Source organism: Macrobrachium rosenbergii, chromosome 26 (genome assembly GCF_040412425.1).
Source record: "Macrobrachium rosenbergii isolate ZJJX-2024 chromosome 26, ASM4041242v1, whole genome shotgun sequence".
In the NCBI taxonomy this organism is placed as follows: domain Eukaryota; kingdom Metazoa; phylum Arthropoda; class Malacostraca; order Decapoda; family Palaemonidae; genus Macrobrachium; species Macrobrachium rosenbergii.
The window spans coordinates 7853568-7876652 of NC_089766.1; the positions used below are offsets into that span (position 1 = coordinate 7853568).

The 23085-nt window shown below is 36.4% G+C and overlaps 1 long non-coding RNA gene across 1 annotated transcript; it reads left to right on the top strand.

The window, feature by feature from the left end:
- Positions 1–2161: 2161 nt before the first annotated feature.
- Positions 2162–8473, top strand: LOC136852728 (uncharacterized). The gene is made up of 4 exons (XR_010857222.1): positions 2162–2257; positions 6977–7183; positions 7373–7460; positions 7968–8473. It is a non-coding gene; the product is annotated as an uncharacterized lncRNA (long non-coding RNA).
- The last annotated feature ends 14612 nt before the right edge of the window (positions 8474–23085 follow it).

Here is a 23085-nt window from a genome sequence, read left to right on the forward strand (position 1 = left end):
CCAACTCAGCTGCAAAAACTATCTGACAGATCAGATTTTTGTTTATGGGCTGAACTTCAAGATTTTTTATTGATTAAAACTATGAGCATTGCAGTTCATAATGCCTTTAAGTCTGTTTTTTCAGTCTTGACAGTAAAAACCCCCAGCCAATATCACAGCAACCAATGGTCGGTGCTGAGCATCAACTTCCACCAATCACAATGAACTTCCGTGATATCAGTTGTGGATACTTACTGTCGGCTCACTCTTCAGCTGAACATTGGGCACCAGTTATCATTTGTTTCCTCTTTGCTTTAATCACCCCTGCTCTCTTGAACTTCATGAGAGAGAGAGGGAGAGAGATCTGCTCAAATGGTTTTAGTTCTGAAACTTCGAAAAATATGATGCTCAGTTTTCCTTGGAAGCTTGATACCATATGGTTAGAACTAAATTTCTGTAAAAAGCGTTCTTTCGAGCAACCATTAATCATCTCTCTCTCTCTCTCTCTCTCTCTCTCTCTCTCTCTCTCTCTCTCTCTCTCTCTCTCTCTAGCCCACTCAAGTATTAGCATAAGCGTTTTAACACGGCCCATTTCACTTCAAAACAATTTATCTCACTCTTACGAAGAATTGTGCAAAAAATAGATAAGAAAATGCCTAAATTTAATACACATAAGATACAAAGCAAACTTATACACACACGAGTGAAAGAAGAGTGTAAACAGCAAGATGAACACGCACAATATTTCTAGAGAAAATTATATCAAGATTAATGTTAGAATTATCAGAGTTTTCCACGGGCTCAAGTTGAACAACATTCAGACCAATTTTCAGCTTATAGACCTTTCACCGATTTTTGTCTTACATTTGACTGTACTAATCTGTGATGTTTTCGAATTGACGTTGAATATGTGTGTGTGTGTGTGTGTGTGTGTATGGATGTACTTGAAATACATAAAATAAAAAAAACTGAAAGAAGGATTTTATTGGCCTAAACCCTTTGCAGTTTTTTTAATACTTAAAGGCACGTTGTCTTAGTACAGACTAAAACTCTCGCACTAGATTAGGACTAGTGTTCAAGGAATTCATCACGAATAGTTGGAATATGATATTGATACTTAAAATGGGAAGAAATACTTCAAACCGAGTTTCTATGGCCGCAAATTAGTAAAGAAACGGGTCTCCATCAAACTGAAGATGCAGGAAAATTATCACCAGAAAATCTGTAAGTGTACAGAGCAAGAAATTCTGTTCCTTGGGGCTACATAATTCACAAACAGTGGCAGAGAGAGTGCATCGTGGCAAGAGCAGCTGGTGTGGACCTTTGGACTCGATCGACCGACAGAGACGACTGTAAAGGTAAGAGATACAACAATTTAATGTTCCTCAACTCCACAAATTTTCAAAATCTGACACTTGTTTTAGTCTAAGAATTACGTAGAACTCAGTTTTATTGTCAAATAGTGGTGGTAGTAGCATACTGTAGTGCTGGTTACATCGTTACTGTTTATAAAAAGAAAGAACGTTCTTTTTGCGAACATATTGTCGCATTTTACCAATTCTGTCATAAGAAATAAATAACACACTTTCATATTCAGAAATGCTTATACTAAAAACTTTGCTGGGATAATAATCACACTTGTTCCTGGCATTTCATAAAATAACCTATTAGATTAAAAAGTCATGTTCTTGGATGACACCTGTTTCATATATCTGACGTGTTTGCATGTTATGTTCCCGTAATTTAATTGATTTTTTTAACAATATAATCATGACAATGTAAAACCAATAACTCGTGACTTTTAAATAGGCCTCTTTATGAATTATGAGAATAACATGAAAAATGACTCATGCTTATTCAATTACGCTGTTAAGTTTTGCTTTATTGAGCTATTAGATAAATAATAATTTTTAGTCAGAAAATAAATTATTGTATATTTTAGTGACGAAATGCCAATATTTCTTGAATTTGTCAAACGTAATTCTGTAAATCCTGTAAAAATCATATCCTTGTAAAATTAACTGACCCCTCATTTTATCGATGAATCAGGTATTGTGTTATTCAGGTCTTAGAAAAATAACAAGAATATAATGAAATTTTTGAAGATAAAGGGCAATCTTAATAAGAAATTACATATTAGACATTTTGTAGGCGTCATATTTTCTGTTATTGGAACCATGACGTATGATGACTACATTACTGGAACGCTTCATCCTTTACCATGATCTCCAGGGTTTACTACGGCAATGTTAATTGTATTTTTCTACGTACTTAATAGGTATGAAACGGTTTACGTATTTTTGGTATATCAGAATAAGATTGGTCTTTGTTGAAGCGAAGAAAATTCAAGTTGCTTATGCTTCATTAGGTCAGAAATAGGCGAATCACCTGAGATGCATTGTAGGTGCCATATCTTAGCCTATGGTAAAGGTAGCCATTTGCAAGATGGGCCAATCGGATTCTTGGGCAAGACAAATCACTTAAAGCTACAGATTATGTAAGGTAATATGTTTATTCTAATATAAAAGTGACAAAAACGTGCCTTCTTGTAGTTTGGGCCAGAGCTGTAACATTTGCAAGCATTACTGCAATAGCACGTGCATTAGGCAAGGGTTGGCTAGACCCTAGGCTAGGTAGGGCAGTCGACTGTACTAATATTAGGCTACCCCTATTCATTTAGCCTGCCTAGGTTTGTAGGCTGTTTATAGACCTGGGTTGTGCCATTTTAAAACAGTAAATAATGCTGTTGCCTAAGAATTTGGGTGAACATTGAAATCAAGGTAAATTTTCGGAAGACTCCAGCCACTTCCCACATTGTAATTTATATTTTGGTAATTCTAAGTACCAGCTCCGCGCCTGCTTTTACTGTGGAAACTGGTTTTTTCTACACCTTTAGGGCTTCTAATACTGGCGGTGAGTTTCTTTGTTGTCGGCCAACTGTTATTTGCCCCCTAAATCTACTCAGCAGTAAAGGGGGACTGTGGGAATTCAAGGTTTTGGATGGGGGAGAACACAGAAATGGAGTGGACATGTTTATGTTGACGAGCCGCCCTCTGGAGTGGAAAAACAAGAGGGAGCCATTCACCAACAGGAGGGAGTTAAATGCATTTCGGCGTGTTTAGTACTGGCATCAGGGGGATGGAATGTCCCTTCACCATGTTTAGTACTGCCCCCGGTGGGTACCCATACATTTATAAGTTATTGCACTTGCTGGACGGGATATGAAGCGGGTATTATTACAGTTTCGGTCAAATTCGAATATGTATTATTTTTTTACGTATTCATTTTTGAGATGATTCATATGAACAACTTACTCGAATCTTGCGCAAATTAATGGTTACGGAGATATTTGCTGAGGAATATTGTTCAATATTGTTCCTTATTGTTATCCCAAGGATGTGTTTATGTGCCATGTTAGTTTTTCACCCAATGTACATCCATGCTAGACCTGTGGCGCGCGCGCGCAGTGCAACAATGCTTGCCAGAATAAACGTGCTTTCAAGAATCTTTGTTTCCACGGATAATAGACGCAGCGCCGTTCCGCCACCCCCTTAATGACAAAAGATCCTTGGCCTAAACTGCAGTCTACATGTGGTTTTATTATTGGTTTTATTATCTCTATATTTGATCATTTGTGGAGGAAATAAAGGTCAAATTCATTGAAAACACACTATTTACGCCAGGGAAATATATTTTTATATCAGAAATGCGAATTTGACCTAAACTGTAATTTTACCGTGAACCGTTCCAAACAGACGTCCCGTGCTCTGTCTTGTGAAGAACGCATATGGAAACCCCTTGTTGTATGGACTTCAGGGGTTAATTACTGGTTAATTAGATTCGTGCGAGAAAAATTGAAGATAAATCCATAATTAGCAACCGAAAAAATGTAGAAAAAGTCAAGTTAGAAGGAAATCTCCGCTGCAGAGCTACTACTTAGATCTACCTATATTTTTCCTGGGTAAAACACATCAAAACCAAAAAATTCATTGCAGTACATGACCTTCGCAAATGCTTAATAACAGAGAAAAATAATCACTCAAATTATGACTTATAAGGTAAGACAATACCAGCCCCCCACCCCCACCATAGCTAATACTGCAAAATTGTAACCAGTAAACACCCCTAGGTTACGTCAGGTTGGTATTTTTAGGTTGTTTTAGTGCCCTATCATTTCTTAGCTCTTTTTGTATGAAAAACCCAAAATGGTTTTTCATGCAAAAATGGCTAGCTGGAACCTTCCAAAATGGCTGGCTGGAGACTTCCAAAAAAGTACCGAAATCAAAAATAAAAAAGGTTAACCCAACAATCCTAGAATCATTTTGTAAAGTATGAGGCATTATGTCCATCATGTTTCAACAATTTTGTAAATAAATAGCCTGACAGTGTGCTTTAAGTTCATTTTATTGTAGCGTGGTGGATTTCAGATCCAGTTTTGACTCCCTCAAGCGTTTGTCAGGCCATATGGAACAGCAGTTGTAACCTCAAGGCAGATCAAACATATATCGTTATGTATAGTCTAACCTAACCTTCTCTTGACTTAGCCTTGACCTAGGGTGTTGTGTCCTGGCCCAGTATGCCTAAAGCAACTGTAAAATGTCAGGTATGTTTGACCGGGTAAAGCCATGTTGCAAATTAAAAAATATTCAAAAGTAGGTCATGTAGGCCTTGTGTAAAGAGAAATGAGTCTGCTGTTTAGGATTATTAAAATTACTGTACATAGGTGTTTCATTTGAAGATCATAACTGTTGGGAGTTTGACCACCTCTCAATGATTCAGGGAGGCCGTAGAAGTTGACATTTTATGTTTATATATTGCCTGTCATTAAAGATAAATTTATAATGCTACTGGAAACGATTAAGGGTTCACAGTAATGGTGGGTGAAAGTATATAAAGTACAATGGAAATGAGTGAAATTGTAAAATGTTTTTAGTTAAAATTGCAAAATGTTTTTAGTTGGTGCCCTGATATTGTTCATATGAAAGATTTTATGTGGTCTTCACCACCTGAAAGTGTAAATGTATTATTATTAAGAATGAGTGGCACAAAATTAAAATGTGTTGTACAGACTGATAATGCACAGTTGTAGGAGCCAAGTCATGAAATGCCAGCACAAGAAAGACCTATGGATTAAAATGCACATTAAGATAAGTGTATTGCAAGTTTAAATACTTTGTATAGGCCAAGTCTTGAGTGATAAGTATCAAAAAGAAAAAGATGGAAAGATAGTAGGGCCTAACCTGTATAAGGTTACGTGGTGTTGCATGTATACTCAGATATTTGGCTAAGTAGCATAAGACTGAAATTCTTATATTCTGGCCAGGCTAAGAAAGCCATATCAAGTAGTATGTAACACTTTTCTTAGGTTTGGTAATGTTCAGGCATCGGTCGCCTACCAAATGTTACACCTGTTTGACAAGTGTTTGAAAATCTAAAGGAAATTGCCCAATACCATACACTGACCACTAAGTAAGGTTATGTGCACAGTAACATCGCTGACACAGCTTAACCTGCATAAAAGTTGACCCACTTTATGTAAACCAACACACTTAAGTTAATGTTTGTACTGGATGCTAGTTACAATGGGTCCAGGTTGTTTTGGCCTAAATCATTTAGGCCGTAACATCCAAACTGGCAAATGGTTGAAGTGGGTGTATGTAATACTTTGATCCCCGAGGGGCTAGTGCTAAACACAGCGTCCCAAGGAGCTTCCACCTTGTCTTACAGCCTAAATTGCATATGGCCTAAAGTTGTGACAGCCTAACAGGTTCATGGCTGAAAATGATACTGCCTGATCATCCAGAACTCATTACAACATGGTCTGGCTGCCTTGGGCTTAAATTTTTATTCCAACTCCAATAGTCGTACTGTAATATTAAGTGCTGACATCAGAATTATTATTAGTTTAACCTTCATTAAAACAGTGGCTAAGTCTATAATTGACTTAATCATGCTAAGAAAAAAAATTTTATTTTCACTCTTGTTCACGGGAAAAACTTACAATGGTATTTTAGAGTGTCCATACTATAAATTTTTGTATTTTGATATGGAGAGCAGATACACACTAGCATTCAGCATCCAAATTGTATTTTAATATGTAAAGCAGAAGTTTACTATACACACTAGCATTCAGCATCCAAACCAGGACTGTTTTGAAGGTGCCGTTGCTAAGGCAGATGGTGAAGAAAGCTGCTGAACGATTTACCAAAGTCTTTAGGAAAGCAAGACCAGGATGTATATGATATCACAGAGGCGCTGGTTTATGGCATGCCACCCTAGGATAGGTTATGATAAAATGCACCTGAGGACCAGCGGATGAAGCATGGTCAGCTCTTCTGCTCTTGTACCTTAGTATGTAAAAACGATGGCAAGGTACGGTATCTTTATTTATTGGTTATGGTTTGGTAAATATATGTTATCAGAGTTTAAAGTTTGATATAAGGATTAAAACTTGCCCAGTAGATATCAAAGTTCCAGGAGCCAAAGTTAGGCATGTGCAAGCTTGTAAAGGCATTAATAGTGCTATTCCTGAAAATGGCAGCCTTCCTGTAATAGTGAAGTGGAAATTAGTGGCATAAAGTTTTGCGTATTAAGACTTGAGTATAAAACTGCTATTTTTGAATTATGTATGGCTTTCCTATGATAGTAGAATGTAAGTTAATGGTATGTATTAAACAGTGCCTATCAAGAACTAAGCACATAGATCACAGGAAAGCTACCATACTCAGGGGTGACATTACTATAGCCATTATCAGGTTCGTGCACTGTTTTCGTCATGAAATTATTTCTATTCATGATATAGGCAGTATTTTATCCTGTAATGAGGCCACTTGTAAAGAATGAAATTTTCAATGAGAACAATTGCTCTGGTCTCAGCGATGACCCATACCAGAAATGCTTCTGCTAGTTTTAATTGCATGTTAAATGAGTAAATTTCCAGATAACGTAAAGACATATTTAATGTTAATGCCGATTTTTTCCACTTTTTACACTTTAGGCTGTACTGCTGTTTGGGCACCCAGAGAATTCTCTCACACAACAAATTCCTTAAACTATATGAGGATTGTGAAAAATAGTGGTTCCCTTCCCATTTGGGTATTGGAGAGTTGAAAATGCTGGTAAAGCCACCAATCTCCAATACTGTTGTAACACTATATACAAAAACTGTCACTGTATCAGTGTAGGCCCACAGGAAGATTGAAAGGTAAGAATGAAATGTAGTAATTTGAACCCCCACTTCCTCATACTAAAATAAAGATAATGTATATATTTTATAAGATCTTCAGAACTATTACAGTCCTCAGTACTGTTGGTAACCATTATCTACAATAGGATAAAATGTTAAAAAATACATAGAGACCCTGTACGGTATATTATTTTCTGCTGTTTTCAGGTAGTTGTCGGTCAGTGGCTGGAAAGCAGCTGTATTTAGTCAAGGAATCTTTTTAATCGTCTTCACGACATGAGTAAATTGAATTGTGGTAAGGTGAGGTAGTTGGGTTTTTGTCACAAACTTTTTGCCTTCAGCACAGTCTCCAAGAATGTTAAATGTTTGTTGTGTGCAGTAAAGTGCACATACTTTTACTGTAATTTATTTTACGTAATTTATATTAGTATTGCACAATATCTTTAGTATAATGATTATAGCATCAGCATCAAGAGTGTATTTGTTAGTGTTTTGTGTGTCTTCTTTGTCTTTGTCCAGAAAGAAGATAGATAACTAAGTTGGACATGACCAGAGAGAAAGAACAAAAAAGCAGAAAACCATTTTGTTTTTTGACAAAGGCATGCTTTGAAGAAGCCTTTAGCTCTGGCCTGAAGTTGCCATGCAAGGCACAACATAGGTGTTACAACCCTCTTGGGATATGTGTCTGTGGACTCTTGAGTTATTGTCTTAGGACACCACACCAATGGAATTCGGAAACAGTACATTGTACCTTTTCTTTTATACCGGGTAAAAATTTTTAATTGTCTTATTAATTTTACAGGAAAGTTCATCAGAAACTGTACACTGAGGGAGACTTCTCTGATCAAATGAGTAACAGCACCTGTCAACTGAAATGCCTGCGTACTTGAAGAATTCTGCAAGACAAATAATTCATGTTACATTTCTGGGATTCCACTTCTTACATTGGACTGGGATGGAACAGAATCAGTTAACTGAAGTTTTTGCCTTGGGTCTGTAGTAATGAAAGTTAGTATAGCAGTTTTGATGGTACAGTAAGAACAGTTCCATATCAATAGAGAGTTGTGCCGTGTTGTAACAGAATTGCATGGTTCGTGATCAAGTCAGTTCTGTTATTAAAGACAAATCTTTCAGGCCAGCCATATTAGTTTTTAAGTATTTTTACTCGGTGGTCTGTTCAGTTTCTTAATAACAGCCCATTGTTGTTAACTCTAAAGATGACCAGGTGTTAAAGGCAGTAAGGTAAATGCTAGTTGGTGGAGATACAAAGTTGAAATTATGCCATGTTCCTGGGTGCTTTTTCTTGATTAGGGCAAGCCAAGTGTAAAAATTAAAATTAAGTAAGTTAGGGTTTCAGGTATCTTCATCTGAGGATAGACCATTAAACCTTCAGACAGCAATTCTGCCTTCCTGTCATTTCCAGTATTTTGTCTTCCATATGGTTAATGGTGTTTGATATTTGTTGTCCTTTGAAATTAATTGTGGTAAAAATAAAATTAGGTGATTTTATAAGGATATAGGCAGCATCTCTCCAGTGCCCAGAATGCACTGTTCTTTGGTTTTAATTTTTTCACTAGTCCCCATGATCTCCATAACCATACGGGTTTTAACTTTATACTGCTCAAAATTTTTGTCCTTCATTTCAATACATTTTAGCCCCATGATGGTCTCTAATTACATACTTTAAAATAAGTTAATCACGTACGTTTGTACATCCTGTTGCTGTTTTAAAATTTTTGGTTCTAGATAACATCCAGTTTGATGAAGAATCTTGGGGTCATTTACTTTGTGTTTTGTAATACTACATTTATTTGACAACAATGATTGACACTTTTCTTCAACTCCATGAATTGGATTACTGTTCAAACTTGTGCCACTGTCTGCCTAAGTAGGGAATGCATGTTCTCTCTACTGCTTTAGAAAGGTTGCAGATTTTTTTTTTTTTTTATTTATTTATTTATTTATTTTTTTTTTTTTTTTTTTTTTTTTTTTTTTTTTTTTTTTTGAGGCCTGGTCATTTGACAAGATTACAGGTGCTTTCATTTGACAAGATTACATCAAGATTAAGTCTGGTAACTATGTTCTCAAATACTTCAACCCCTATCATGCTATTGTTTGTAATGTACCGGTTACAGATTATTGCTTTGATGATTGTAAATGCTTTTCTCATAATTTTGTGAGCAAATTGAGATGGCCTCCCCCCCTTTTCAAACAGAAAATCTGTTGTTTATTTTCCATCTGACTTGATATTTCCCAAATTTCTTTGTGCGTTCTGTTGTATTTGTTGTTTGCATTTCTTGTTTGTTGAATGTCTCTGTGCATTCTTGGTTGCCCTCTAATCCATCTGCAGACACCCCTTCTTGAATGATTGATGTAAAAAAAATCCCTTTTTTCTTTCTCATGTAAGAGCATCAATTCCATTTCTCAAGTAGAACCAGGTTTTTGTGATACTGTATATAATAATGTCATTACTCATCATTGTCTGAGAGGATTTCATAGCCTAGATTTCTCTCCGGCAATTGACAACATTTGATTACTGTTTGATTTCAGATTTTGGTCTGATTAGTCCAGACTTGGTGGTAACTGAAGTAAATAATTGGATGTGAATATCTTTTGTTGTTAATGGCAATGTGGAATGGTTACCTGAATTTTGTTGCATTCATTTATACCAAATCTACAGCAGGAAGTTGATGTCATGCAACCTATTGTTTTTCACTCCATCTGTTATAGATACTTTAGTTTATTGTAATTCACTACATATTCTTTATAGGGTTTTGGTAGAGTGGCTGGTTTCTTAAGTCTATGTATCATTTAGTATGGTTTTTGTGAGTCTGTGATTTCGTCATAGTGAAGTTTTGTCCCTGAAGTTTGTTATATTGTGTTTAAAGTGTCAAATAGAACACCACATTGAAGTAATATTCCATTTTCGAAATGGTCTCATTTGTTGAGCCCATTGGCGTTTGGGGAGTAACCCGTATGACCAAATTCTTGAATGCTAACAATGCAGAACAACACTTAGCCAAATGTGTATAATTATCAAGTATCAGAAATAAACTTGATCAGAACATTTTCAGGTTATATCTAATTAAATTTTAGCTGCAGTATATTAAATAATGGTTGTAATAATTCCAAACAAACCACTTGAGCCAGCCCAATAAATGTTAATTTGGTAGTCTGGTTATGGTAGTTAGTATTATTAATAATGACAATAGGGTGCAATGTAGGCTTATCTTCCATTAGAGATCTGTTAGAACATGAATGGGCATTTTTTTTTCTTTTAGAGAATATTGTACAACCAGATTCTTTTTCATGAATACATAAACCAGGTGGGTAGCTCAAAGTTTTGTAATGCTGTCATGAAATGTTATTAGGTTACACCATGCACAGCTTTGGCTAGTTGCTGTGGATGTAAATCTGTAGGATTGCACTTGAACACGAAAACGTGTTAATGTACCGATAGTGTTTCGTAAATTTTTGTTGACTCTAGCCAGTGATAAATCTTGTTTGTTTAGTGAAAATCCACACTAGCATTATGGTAACGTGTGAAGCCTTCACATTACCATCGTGCCATGGGAATATACATAAGAGTAGTTTTATGTACATCCCTTCAACTGTAATCTCAAAGGTTATAATGAGCCTTAGGCTGTCTGTGTGGGCTTTAAAACAATTTAGATTATCAATAATAACAAGCATCAAGGAAAAAATTGTTTATATACATAGTCTTGAAAGTATTGAAAACAACCACTTTTTTTATTAGCAGTTGAAAACTAAACCACTATATTTTATGTCCAGGAATGGGGTTAGTAACACACAATTTGAGTTTGAGTTTTCTATTTGACTTTATATTGTGTGTGGTTATCTTCAGATTTATTATATTTCCACCTTATAATGCATTTCATCTTATTATATTTCAATTTCATCGACTTCCTTTAGAATTTTAGGGAGGACAAGTGCATTTAAAAATTTTTATTGTAAAACAATAAACATCTGTGTTCATTATTATACCTCTGGCAATTGACGGTTGTAATTTTATAGTAGAATAAGGACTGTCTTGATTTTCAGATTACTTAATGGTTTTAATATGTCAGTGGAGTCCATGTTGAATTAGAATCAAATTATGTTGGATGCCTAATTAACAAGCTTGTATGTTTTGGTAATTAGTATTTTGTAGAAGTACTCTTGAATATTTAATGCTTAACCATATAAAGTTGTTGTGTTGCAGGGTCATGATTCAAAGTCACATGTAACCACAGTGATTCTTTATAAAGATGTTTCACAATTTTGTAAGAATACGTCTTGTGAAGGTTTTGATTTATAACAAAAATGGAATGAAACGAGTTCTGTCGTTTGTGAAATAACTAGAAAACAGTTTTACAGTGTTATGAGCAGATTGTCTTAGTCTAGTTTCAGTATTATATATTTGATTTTCAAAGATTTTGTAAAACAGGTCAGTGTACTTAGTGTCTTTGAGAAGTGTAGGTATTCAGTTTCCGTAAAGAAGAATGGTGGTGATGCGCATTGTATGCTGACATTGTAGTAGACAACATTTTATGAGTTATGTAAGGCAAAGATAAATATCTATCTTGTATGTGGCAGAGAAATTGTTGCACTCCCAGAGGTCAGGATAGTGTTTGTTAATGTTACTATTTTGAGTAGTATGAGACCTGAAAATTGACTAACTGAATATTGTAGGAAACAGGTGTTGAGGTTATTCCAGGGTTTCTACCCTTTCAGCCAGCAGTGTCTATTTCAAGTGTCTGAAAAAATCACAAAATAGTTTTGCAAGTTACAAATTTTTTAATACATTTTGAATATTACACAAGACCTAATATAATAAGAATGAACTGTTCAGGCCAGGCTTGTGAGAATAGGATGTTAGCTCAGTGGTCTGGGGAAAACTTTTATTAATGAGTATTAAACTGCTCAGGGGTGTTAAGCCTCTGGATGAGGGAGGAGGAGGGTCAGGCAGTCAAAAGGTAATGGCCATGGGAGAAGGACCTATAGGAAACCCAGAAAATCATAGGTGAAGGCTTAACCCTAGTAGGAGTTCAGGCGGTAATAGTTGAAAGTAAATGGTGTGAAGGGATTTGCTTGCTTCTATCCCCACCCTTCTCTCAAGGAAAGCTGAAAAAAAGAATGATACAGTATTTTTCTTCTGTTGACCATTTTTGCAAGAGATTTCCATTTTCAAGTTTCCAATACCCTTCCGTCAGCATCTGTCTTTCAATTTCTAAAGGATTTATCCACAAAAATGCATTGCTTCTGGAAGTTCCCAATAGGAGTCTTACTAGTTAATTGGTAAACATGAATTACAGTTATTTTAAGAGGTGCATACAAGAATTTTATTTTAAGTTTACATGGACCCCTGTGATGACACCAAACTTTCTGGATTTTCTGGACCTTCATGACTTCTGATAAGGACAAGACGCCTTGCATTGTAAAATGAAAATTGTGATGATTGTTAAGCAAACCTTATTCTGTTAATAGTCTTTCAGATACTATGCTTCAAGTATTTTGATAGGAAACAGTTTGCAGTCTTTGGTTTTATGTGTTTGAATTTAACTTCTTTACAGCAATAAGGAAAAGCTACATTAACCGATTTCTCTCAAACTGTAATTTGTGAAACCCTTCAGTCAAGGCCATGTACTGCAGGTCTTACTAATTGCGATGATTATGTAATGGTATTGAATACCTGGGAAACTCTTTAAGCAAAGAAAGTTGGGACATTTGAAATGTGCTGTCCAAAACTTTGTTTTCAGGTATTAGTATGATGACTGGGTCAGTGTTTTTTTATTGGCAGTTTCCACGGTTTAGCAGTAATGAGTGAATCAGATGTAAAAGTACATTAATTTGGTGCTTTCAAAGTAGGTCAGGCCAGATGTATGGTTTGGGATTCAATTTCATTGCAAACAATTGCTTCCATGACTGCAATCACTTTTCAAGATAAAGTTGACCCTGGTTTGCTGTTGGTTGAGTAGTTTCTATACAGAAGCCATATTTTTTGCTTAAGGTGCAATGCAGCATCCCTTCGGCCCCAAGCTGCAACCACATTCCTTATACTTTACCACAGTGCATATTCTCATCGTCCATCTTACTGCCCACCCTTTCCTAACAATTGTTCCAGCATTATTTCCAGCGCTGAATAACCTCAGCTATCAGTGCATGGCATTGGGCCTGAGTTTTATATTCCATTTACAACAGTATGCAAAGCCACTTTCATTACATCATGCTACTTCCATATCGACTGCATTTCTAACTGCTGCACACCTTTTCTCATCACTTGTCCGAACCGTTTGGATGTGGCCCCAGTGTGTGGCGTTTAGTCTAAAAATCGTCATTCAGTCATCCAGAGCATCATGATCATTTTTGTCAGTGCCCAATGTTGCTGTTTTGAGTACAGCTTCCCTTCACAGAGTATTACTCCACATAGGTGGGTAGTGGTGTCAGTGCACTGTAGGCATTATTTAAGGTTCTTTGCAATGCCCCTTCGGCCTAAGGCTGCCACCCCTTTAATTCCAGTTACTGTATCTCCGTCCATTCTCTTCCATCTTGCTTTCCACCCTCTCGCAACAATTGTTTCAGAGTGCAACTTTGAGGGTTCCTTCTGTATCACAATTTGATATTTTGAGCGTGGAAAGATTACATAGGTCATTCCTCGCAAAATTCTGCTTAGAATTGCATTGTGTCCCTTAGGCAATGAAGAGCTCCGCCTTCAGTTGCTCTTATACAGATTAGTGATGAATGTGCTTGTTGCTGTTAAAATCTTATTTGCCAGTTGCTCCAAAAGGCCGGTTTGTCATTGTTCTGTCAGCCATCCTGTACCTCGATGTATAACATTTCAGTAGCTCACTCACTAGGCCTTCCTCCTAAATGATCCACTGCCCAAAACTAAATTTCTCTCTCACTCAGTAGTTCACCCACTTGCCCGTCCTCCTCTCTCTCTCTCTCTCTCTCTCTCTCTCTCTCTCTCTCTCTCTCTCTCTCTCTCTCTCTCTCTCTCTCTCTCTCTCTCTCTCTCGCCAATCCTAAATGATCCACATTGCTTTAACTAGATATCTCTCTCTCTCTCTCTCCCCCCCAGTAGTTCACTCACTTGCCCATTCCATCCACCTTAAGTGATCCACATTGTCTTAAACTAGTATCTCTCTCAAGTAGTTCAATCCCTTCCCCATCCTCCATGATCCACATTTGCCTTAAACGAAACCCTCTCTCTCGTTCTTTCACTTAACCATCCTCAAAATGATCCACATTGCCTTAAACACTCTTTCTCTCTCTCCCGAGTAGTTCACTCAGTTGCCCCCATCCTATTAAATGATCCCCTTTGCCTTAAACTAGATTCTCTCTCTCTCTCTCTCTCTCTCTCTCTCTCTCTCTCTCTCTCTCTCTCTCTCTCTCTCTCTCTCTCTCTCATTATATTCCTCAGATACACTAAAATGCTTTTGAAACCCATGAGAACATCCTTCCCCTTAAAGAAATTATAAGCTCGCGTATAGTGTAGCAATTTTTCCTGTACTGGGAAACTTAAAAGTTACACGTCCTTGATTGAACGGTTTTAGAATATTTGTTACACCTTATATTCCTTAGCATGTAAATTTTTTGAAGGGATATTTAATCAAAGTTATCACTTATTACCAGTGACACTTGTCATATTAGCATGTAGGTTTGTCATCAGATTCGTAAGAACACTTTATACAAAACATTTTAAAGTTTGCGACCAAGAGCTTCGTAGTTAAAGTGAATGTATTTAGCTTTAGTTCATTGGAGGAAAAAAGTGTTCCAAAGGTTTGGACAGTGGTCCAACTTAAAAGTAGCGTTAGCGTATCATCACAGTCCATAAAATGGATGCGAGAGCAGTTAAATTGCACTGGTAGGCAAAAAAAAAAAAGTTGCGTTCAATAAATGCCAAATTGTAATTGTAGGATGTGCCTGAAGTAAATAGTTCTACAGCAAGGTGCGTAATATTAGCTGGAAATTTTAGGTAATTGCGATTTTGTGGGAGTCATTAGAACAAAGTTTTGATGAAGCAATTTTTTTTTAATTTTTTGCATAAAAGTGGTGTGCTTTAGAGCAGAAAGATTAAGTAACCAGACTAAAAATTTTGTAATCACAAAGTATGCAGTTGCCAAGAATGCTAGAATAATTATGAATACTTTGTCACAATTACAAGTATGCTGATGACGTAAGCAGTCTGTAAATTCTGATATAACTAGTCTTGTGAGAAGACATAGACTGATTTAAATACTGTACTTGATCAAGGTTGGAAATAAAACTTGCTTAAAATATTTGTTTTATTGATACAAAAACTTACCCCAATACATGGCAAGACTGAGGTAACCCCTCCAAAGGCTGGGATCCCTAAATGTGCCTTAAAGAGTGACGAATGAGAGTTATTTTGTTTCTGCAAAGGCAACAAAACCACTCTAGCACCACAGTCCATACTTTTTAGTTCCCCCTGAGTCTTACATTTTCTGTATTCATCAAATGTCTAGCAGTGCTTGGACCCATTTTCTTTCATGCCAGTCAGACCTCTCACTATGTAACCTCAATGAGCAAGCCATTTTCACCCATAATTAGAATATTCTATAGTGGCGACGTGGGACCCTTTGGCGATAAGGTTGACATTACCAGAGCATATTCAGTCAAGGGTTTCTTGTAAGAAAGGTTCTTGAGTGAGCTACGCTTAGGTTAACGATCGTTATCCAATCTGTATGACTGCCAAGTCAATTTACTAGAGAAGGTTATCTGAATTTAAAACCCAAGCACGTTTAACTATCACTGATGACTTCCACTTCACTTCAGTCATTAACAAGAGATCTTTGTAATAAATAGCAACCACACCTAAATGCATCCAGTTTTGGTGCTAAATCCCTAATGGTTCTTACAAATAAACTGTCTTAGCATCGTAAACTTCACGCACAGACAAGGTTCAGTAGACTTCCATATTTCAAATAGCAATAGTTAATGAGGAAGTTTGTTTTGCATACCAAATTTTCAAAACACTTGAATTAAAAGGCACATACCAGATTGTTATGCATTTACCTGATTAACTCAATCGAAACACTTGTACTAAATAGCACTGCTTGTCTCAGTCTTGAGAACAACAACAGTTTTTTGGCTCATTTTAAGGGTTAGGAGTACAGTATCTGTATTTTGCAAGACGTTGAACAAAACACAAACAGTCAAGACTTGATACCCACATAACTCCTGGCAAATCAGGTACATGAACACATGTCGAGTATAGTATCAGTTTTAATTGTTACTACTAACATTACACTTTTATCTCAGATTAATACAATACAGGCACTGGTTGAAAACAACCTCATTTTGAGTAACATTTACAGAAAAACATTGGACATAAACACCAGAATTACACCGAGCAGTGCTCAAGTCATTTGCCCATACAATTCGACCTCATTGTAACTGAAGATTTTCCGTCGTTACCTAATGAACTGTAAAAGGACTGTCTCCTATGAAACCTCTTACTCTAGACTTGTAACATAAACTGATCCTGAATAATGGAATTATGGAATCAAAGCGCCTTTGTTTGAGCAATGTCAAGGAAAACAGCTTGTCTGAATATACGGACAATCTCTATAGATCACAAAGATGGAAAATATGAAAATTCCAAGGGAATTTACACTGGAATTTTTGTCCGTTAACATAAGCAGAACTGGGTTAATTCAGTTTGACATTGTTAGCACACACCCTGACCACAGGCCTAGCAACCTCAGCCCAAATGTCAATCCTGGTAAACTTGCAATGGACAGAATCAATCCATCAATTGCCAGTTTTTTCTTTCAAAACAGCTATACAACATAATCCTCAACTGATAAAAGCTTCATAACAGTTTTCTTTAAAAAACACAGATGTACAGAACATCCAGCAACACAATAAAAATATTAAGTACTATACATTACACCCCACAACTTTTATAAAAATGGTAAAAAACACTTTGACTCAAGCTCTTATTAAAAGTGCTGCAGGGCAAACATATTATCAACCTTCAAACATGGTATATGAAAAACAAAGTCCCTTAACCCACAACAAAAGTGCTGTACATGCCATTCATTCCACAAAGATCAAGTGGTAACCAACAAGCCACTGGTCTCATCCTGAGACACTACATAACCCCAACAACAAAAACCTGAGGTCGTAAGACCTCCACAGACTAAAAACTCTGCCATGAGAGTTTTATAAACTCGCCCTAGTCCCTTGCTCCAACAAAAGAGGAGGTTTGAGCTTGAGCTGAAAACCTTGATTATCCAAAATACAAAGGTTGATGAATGCCTATAAAGTGAGGATGTTCTTCATAATTCAAGTACTGTACAGTAGTACTTGTACTCTATAAATTTATAATTTCCAGCAATAACAGATAGGTTTTAATAATTTTTCTAGATCAGACCTCTTAACAATGGCATGTAGATCTAAAAGATGGTGAAAAATGGCTCTCTTTACTCTTTGAGAGAGAGAGAGACATAAAAGCTCACACTCGTGGTATCCTAAAGAACAGACCCACATACAGAGTATTTGAGGTCATACTGTCTATGAGTAATGATACCATACAAAAAACCAAGAAATAAGTAACACAAACATGAGGCTATACACCTCATCCCAAAAACCAATGCTTGAAAAACCTGCAACAGGCCTTTGGGAATATGATGTGTAACAATATGCTACAATAATGGTCAGTAAGCCAACAGTGAGTGAGCAAGAGTCACGACCAAAGTTCTAAACATCTCAAGATGGACCCAAGAGACACCAAAGCTGAGCACTAATGCTCAGAGAAAGCATCACTGATAACTTACATCCCTCTTGCTTCAGTAAACAGGTCAATGCAAATAGGCCCTAAGAACCTTCAGAACAAGGAGTAAACACTGTCTTTTACAAGAGCATGATGTAAAAGCAGATAAGTAATTTTTCAGCATTACTTTTTCAGAGAAATGGCAATGTTTTAGTCACCAGAATACCTAATAACTCTACAATAAGACTACGAAATCGGTGCAAGAGGCTACAGTTCACAATGAAGACCTATAACCAACAAAGTGACCACCAAGAATGTAATTTCCACAAAAGACTTCAAACAACACAACTCTTTGGTTAGTTTAGCATGTACAAAGTATTCAAGGAATTGAGAACTTGCATCATGATACGAAATGTTTTACAAGACTAAACTGCTATAACAAAGTTCACTGATGAAGAATGAATCAAAACCATATTATATTAAAGAAACCTAGTGGAATCCAACAAGTCTAAATCTTCAATACTTCTGGAAGAAAGACAGTGGATCAATCTCACAAAGTCAGAAAATTCAACTGTAAGCCTACTAACAAGATTCAACCTCACCTCCAAGAAAGTAATTCAGTAATTCAGTGGTATTTAGCTCAATCCTCAATTTCTATTTAGGATTTGAACCTGAGCTTATCAAATAAAGTCCATTAGATTCAACTTGAAGTATATCTCTTTTCATGGAAAAGGGACACAGCATATCAAAAGTGGTCAATGGAAGTCTTGAATACTAGACCCATCAATACTGTATAACTCAAATCTAAATTTTTACCATACTATGAACTGGGCCTGCATCTATCAAAAAAAAAAAAAAAGGTAATATGATTCAAATATGGCTTAAATCTTCTCATTGGTAATCCAAAACGCAAGTCAGTGCAACTCATTTACAAGTCTAAACTGCCAGATAGTCTAAAATCTGGAGCCTTTAAAGAATGCCAGTAACATATTTTCTTTAATGAAGCTATATTGGTACAGGACCTCAACTTTCAAATTTATAAATTCAGTGTTGGGAGCTTCTGAACTTAATAACTATAAACTATATTTCATGAAATGATGTTTTTGAGTACATAAATGTTTTCCCTGCTAATTCCTCAATTGAAGTCCACAAGCTTAAATCTTTCAATAATGATGTGTGCTTAAGACAAAAATTTGTAGAATGCACAAAATTCTTTTTTCTGGTGCAGGTACCAGACCTTATTGTTCCCGAGTATATTTCATTGATAAAACTCAAACAGATAATAGGTTTGATTTTTTTGATGTACGTATTGTAAAGGTGGCTATTTGATGTATTGTAAAAATGGCTCTGTTATGCATTACTGCTCATGGGTAAGCACAAATCATATCTCTCCTACACATTTCCTTGCTATCACAGCCCTCTCTGATTCATTCTCTCCTGACCTTATATGGTCCACAGTATTTTCTTCCAAATGATATATGTTGCATCAATATACATCACACTTCAGAATTGGCTCTTATTATTGTGAAGCAGAATTTTGTATTACAGACGTCAAATTATGTGACTGCTCGATATGGCTACTAATCCTTTCCAGCATACACTACAAAATCCTAATTCCAAGTGTTCTTGGACAAGATTAATAAAAAAATAAATAAATAATGCTGTACAGTAGTCCAAGGAGAGGTATCACCCAAAAGTTCTTTGGAGATAAATATAATCCCCTTGTCTTCCTGGAGATCCAGCAGTGTTGTGTGGAAATAATTATTATCTAGGTAAGTAGCTGCATTTGCTTATGGCCTACATGCCTTCATTTGAAACAATGCCTTCTCTAATGGACACAGGTACTGCAGATGCATGACAATGCCAAAAATCTTGAAATATTTACTGAGGCACATTCCTTTTAACATCCGCTTCATTGAGCTTTTGAAGCTAAGCAATTACATGAGGATGTCTTTCCCTGATACTTGTCATCCTGACCTATTCTTACAAAATTTGCATTTTGCTCCAGGGATGTTAAGAAAATTCTGGATAATCTTGATAGCTGAGGTGAAGATGATCCTGATGGTTTCTTCCCTTTGTTTTTAAAAAGTTTCTAGTGTTTTGTCTCCCAAGATTAGTAGATTTTATAGATTTTTATGTCGACATAGTATCTTTATGGATGAGTGCAGCTTAGTAATACAGTGCCTGTTCCAAAGAGTGGCAAATCTGGACTGCAGTAACTATAGGCCAATCTCTGTTCTCCCTGTGCTCTCCAAAATTCCTGAAAAATTTATTTTTAAGCCACTATATAAGTATGTGGAATCTAAATGGTTGTAAGCCGATAGTCAATATGCATACAGGAAGCAGTTAGATACTTGTGATGCTCTTTTAGACTTGATGATGCCATTTGCAAGGGAACCTTGATAACGGTTTTGAGTTTAGAGTAACTCAAATATATCTTAGTGCTGCTTTTGATTTAGTCAATCACAAGGGACTTACTGATAAACTTCAGAATCTTGGAGTGGGTTGATATTTTTAGGATTACTTTAAAATTTTTCCTTACTCGTAGGCAGCAGCGAGTTGCTGTGGACAGAATCTTTAGTGAACAAACACCTCTTGCGTCTGGAGTTCCACAGGGCAGTGTTCTTGGTCCACTGTTATTTTTAGTGAACACAAGTAATATGGTTGTTGGCCTGGAAAACAGGATTGTTCAGTATGCCAATGATGCAACACTTGTGGGTGTAGTAGTCTCCATTTAATGGGAAATAAAGCTGCCCTCAGCCTCAATCAGGACATGGACCGGATTAGGGAATGGTGTAGTTGGTGGAGTATGAGGCTGAACTCCAGTAAAATGAAAACACTACTGATTAGCAGATCTCGTACAGATTTCCCACCCCACTTTGCTGATTGAGCCTGAAGCTTTTACTATTCTAGGTGTAAGTTAAGTATATCTTAGTTTAACTTTTGACCACTGAGCTGATTAACAGCTCTCCTCTGGCCCGAAGGATTAGATTTATTTTCAACAAGAACCAATTGGTTACCTAGCAACAGGACCTGTTTTGTGGAATCCGAACCACTTATATTCGAGAAATGAATTTCTATCACCAGAAATAAATTCCTGTATTCTTCATTGGTCGGATTTGAACTTCCAACAGAGTTACTGAGAACGGAATCCGTTCTCCAATGAGGTCTGCTATTCTAGGTGTAACTTTTGACTCACATCTAACTTCTGAGAAAATATCTAATGAAAGTTTCAACAAATGCTGCACGAAAATCAGGTATTGTTCGTAATGCCTCATATATTCATAGGTGATAAAACCAACACAACCTGTTTTATAGGTCATTTGTACTTCCTTTACTGGAATACTGTTCTCCAGTGTGGATGTCTGCTTTTGCCAGGGATTTATATCTTTTAGATTATAGTGGTTCATGGTCTCTTGGTTTCACTTTCCATATTGTTGGCAGTTATGACTTGGACCATCAATGGATGGTCTCTTGTTTGTCACTTTTTCATTAGTTGCATTTCAACAGAGACCTTTCACATTCACAATTGATCCCTGGTCTCCTTTATCTGCCAAGAGCAACCAGATTGACTGAACACCAGCACCTATATGCAGTAAGTGTGTCTCACTGTGGAACTTCTAAGTTCCAGAGGTCCTTTGCTCCTCACACCGTTGGACTGTGGAACAGCCTCCCAGAGGATGTCTTTGGAACTCATCAAGCTTGTAATGCACTTTATTCTTCTAGCATTTTTTTACATTTTTATTTATTTATAAATTTTTTTTTTTAATAAGTGGGATCTCTTCTTTCTGTATTTCCCTTTACTTCCTCTTACTTCTTCCTCACGAACATCATATTCTGTGGAGGCTTGAATTTCAAGTCAATGCCCCTGTGGGCTTGTTCCATATGAAAAGGTTTCATCTACTGAATAATAATAAGAGATGCTGCTTGTCTTATAAACTGTGTATTCCACATTCCATTAACTACATAAAGAGAAGAGTGAATGTTTTAATCTTTCATGGAAAACTGCAAGGTTAAAATTTAAAAAGAAAATGTACAACAGCTTTTTTAGATTGTTGGAACTAATCAGCTTAAACTGTAACAGACTACAATACCTGTGGTACTACGTATGACTTCTAGGTCACTGAATGCATTGAAATTCTGCTGCCTTAACCAGGTGGTGAACATCTGATTAATTTTCTTAAAACCTGGATTTGAGTTCCCTTGCTTGAGGGTAAATGAAGCACACTTTTCTCTCATTAAAAAAATATTTTTTTTGGCCTTTCTCTTTTTTTTTTTGGTTTGTAGATTAATTTCTGCATTGGTAAATACAGTATATATATTCACATTTAATGCCTCTTTAGTTTGTCATATTCCATAAAAGGTTTGCATTTTTTGTGGAAGTTTGCTGTGCAAGTTCAAGGCCTCTTGGCTTCTTCCACAAGAAAGTATGCTCATTATGGTAATACTGTAATGATGAGTCTAAACTGAATTAACATTCAAAGGCCCTGTACAAGGAACCATTTCTGCACACTCAACCATGAAATATAGGCCCAGTGTCTTCTTATTTCTGGAGGATTTATAATATATGCAACTTCTGAGATCAAAACCCCATAGTCAGCATTAACTCCTTGAATATTAAGAAACGTCTTGCAAGGTACTTTCATTTCCATTAAGTTCCTTTGCAGTATAACAGAAGTGACTATTGACAAGAGACAAAGCTTGTCTTGTAAAACATGGGATACGATACGGATGTACCATCCACAGTAAAATTTAATGCATGAACCACATGCAAACATAAAGCCTGAGTACTAAGACTGGGCCATTTAAGCAACCATCAGTTATTCCTTGCATTCACTATGAAGTGGATGAAGAGCCCCAGTAACTTCATCTAAAGAACCCACACCAGAGTGCATGTGGCCATTGATAATGATGAAAGCAAGAGATGAATGGGTATCTCCAACCACAACCCACAGAATATGTAAATTATATGAATCCAAGTATTTAAACAGTAAAAAAAATTACAAAACTCAACAACCTTACATCATAAGAACAAACACCTATAATACAAGACATGGAGAATTTCTCAAAAACTCTCTTTTTGCCACTACCCATCAACAGAATGAAAACACTGCACTTCAAACAAGAGTACCATACTGCTATCTGAATACTCTCTTGTCTGCTTCCCCAAGGAGACATA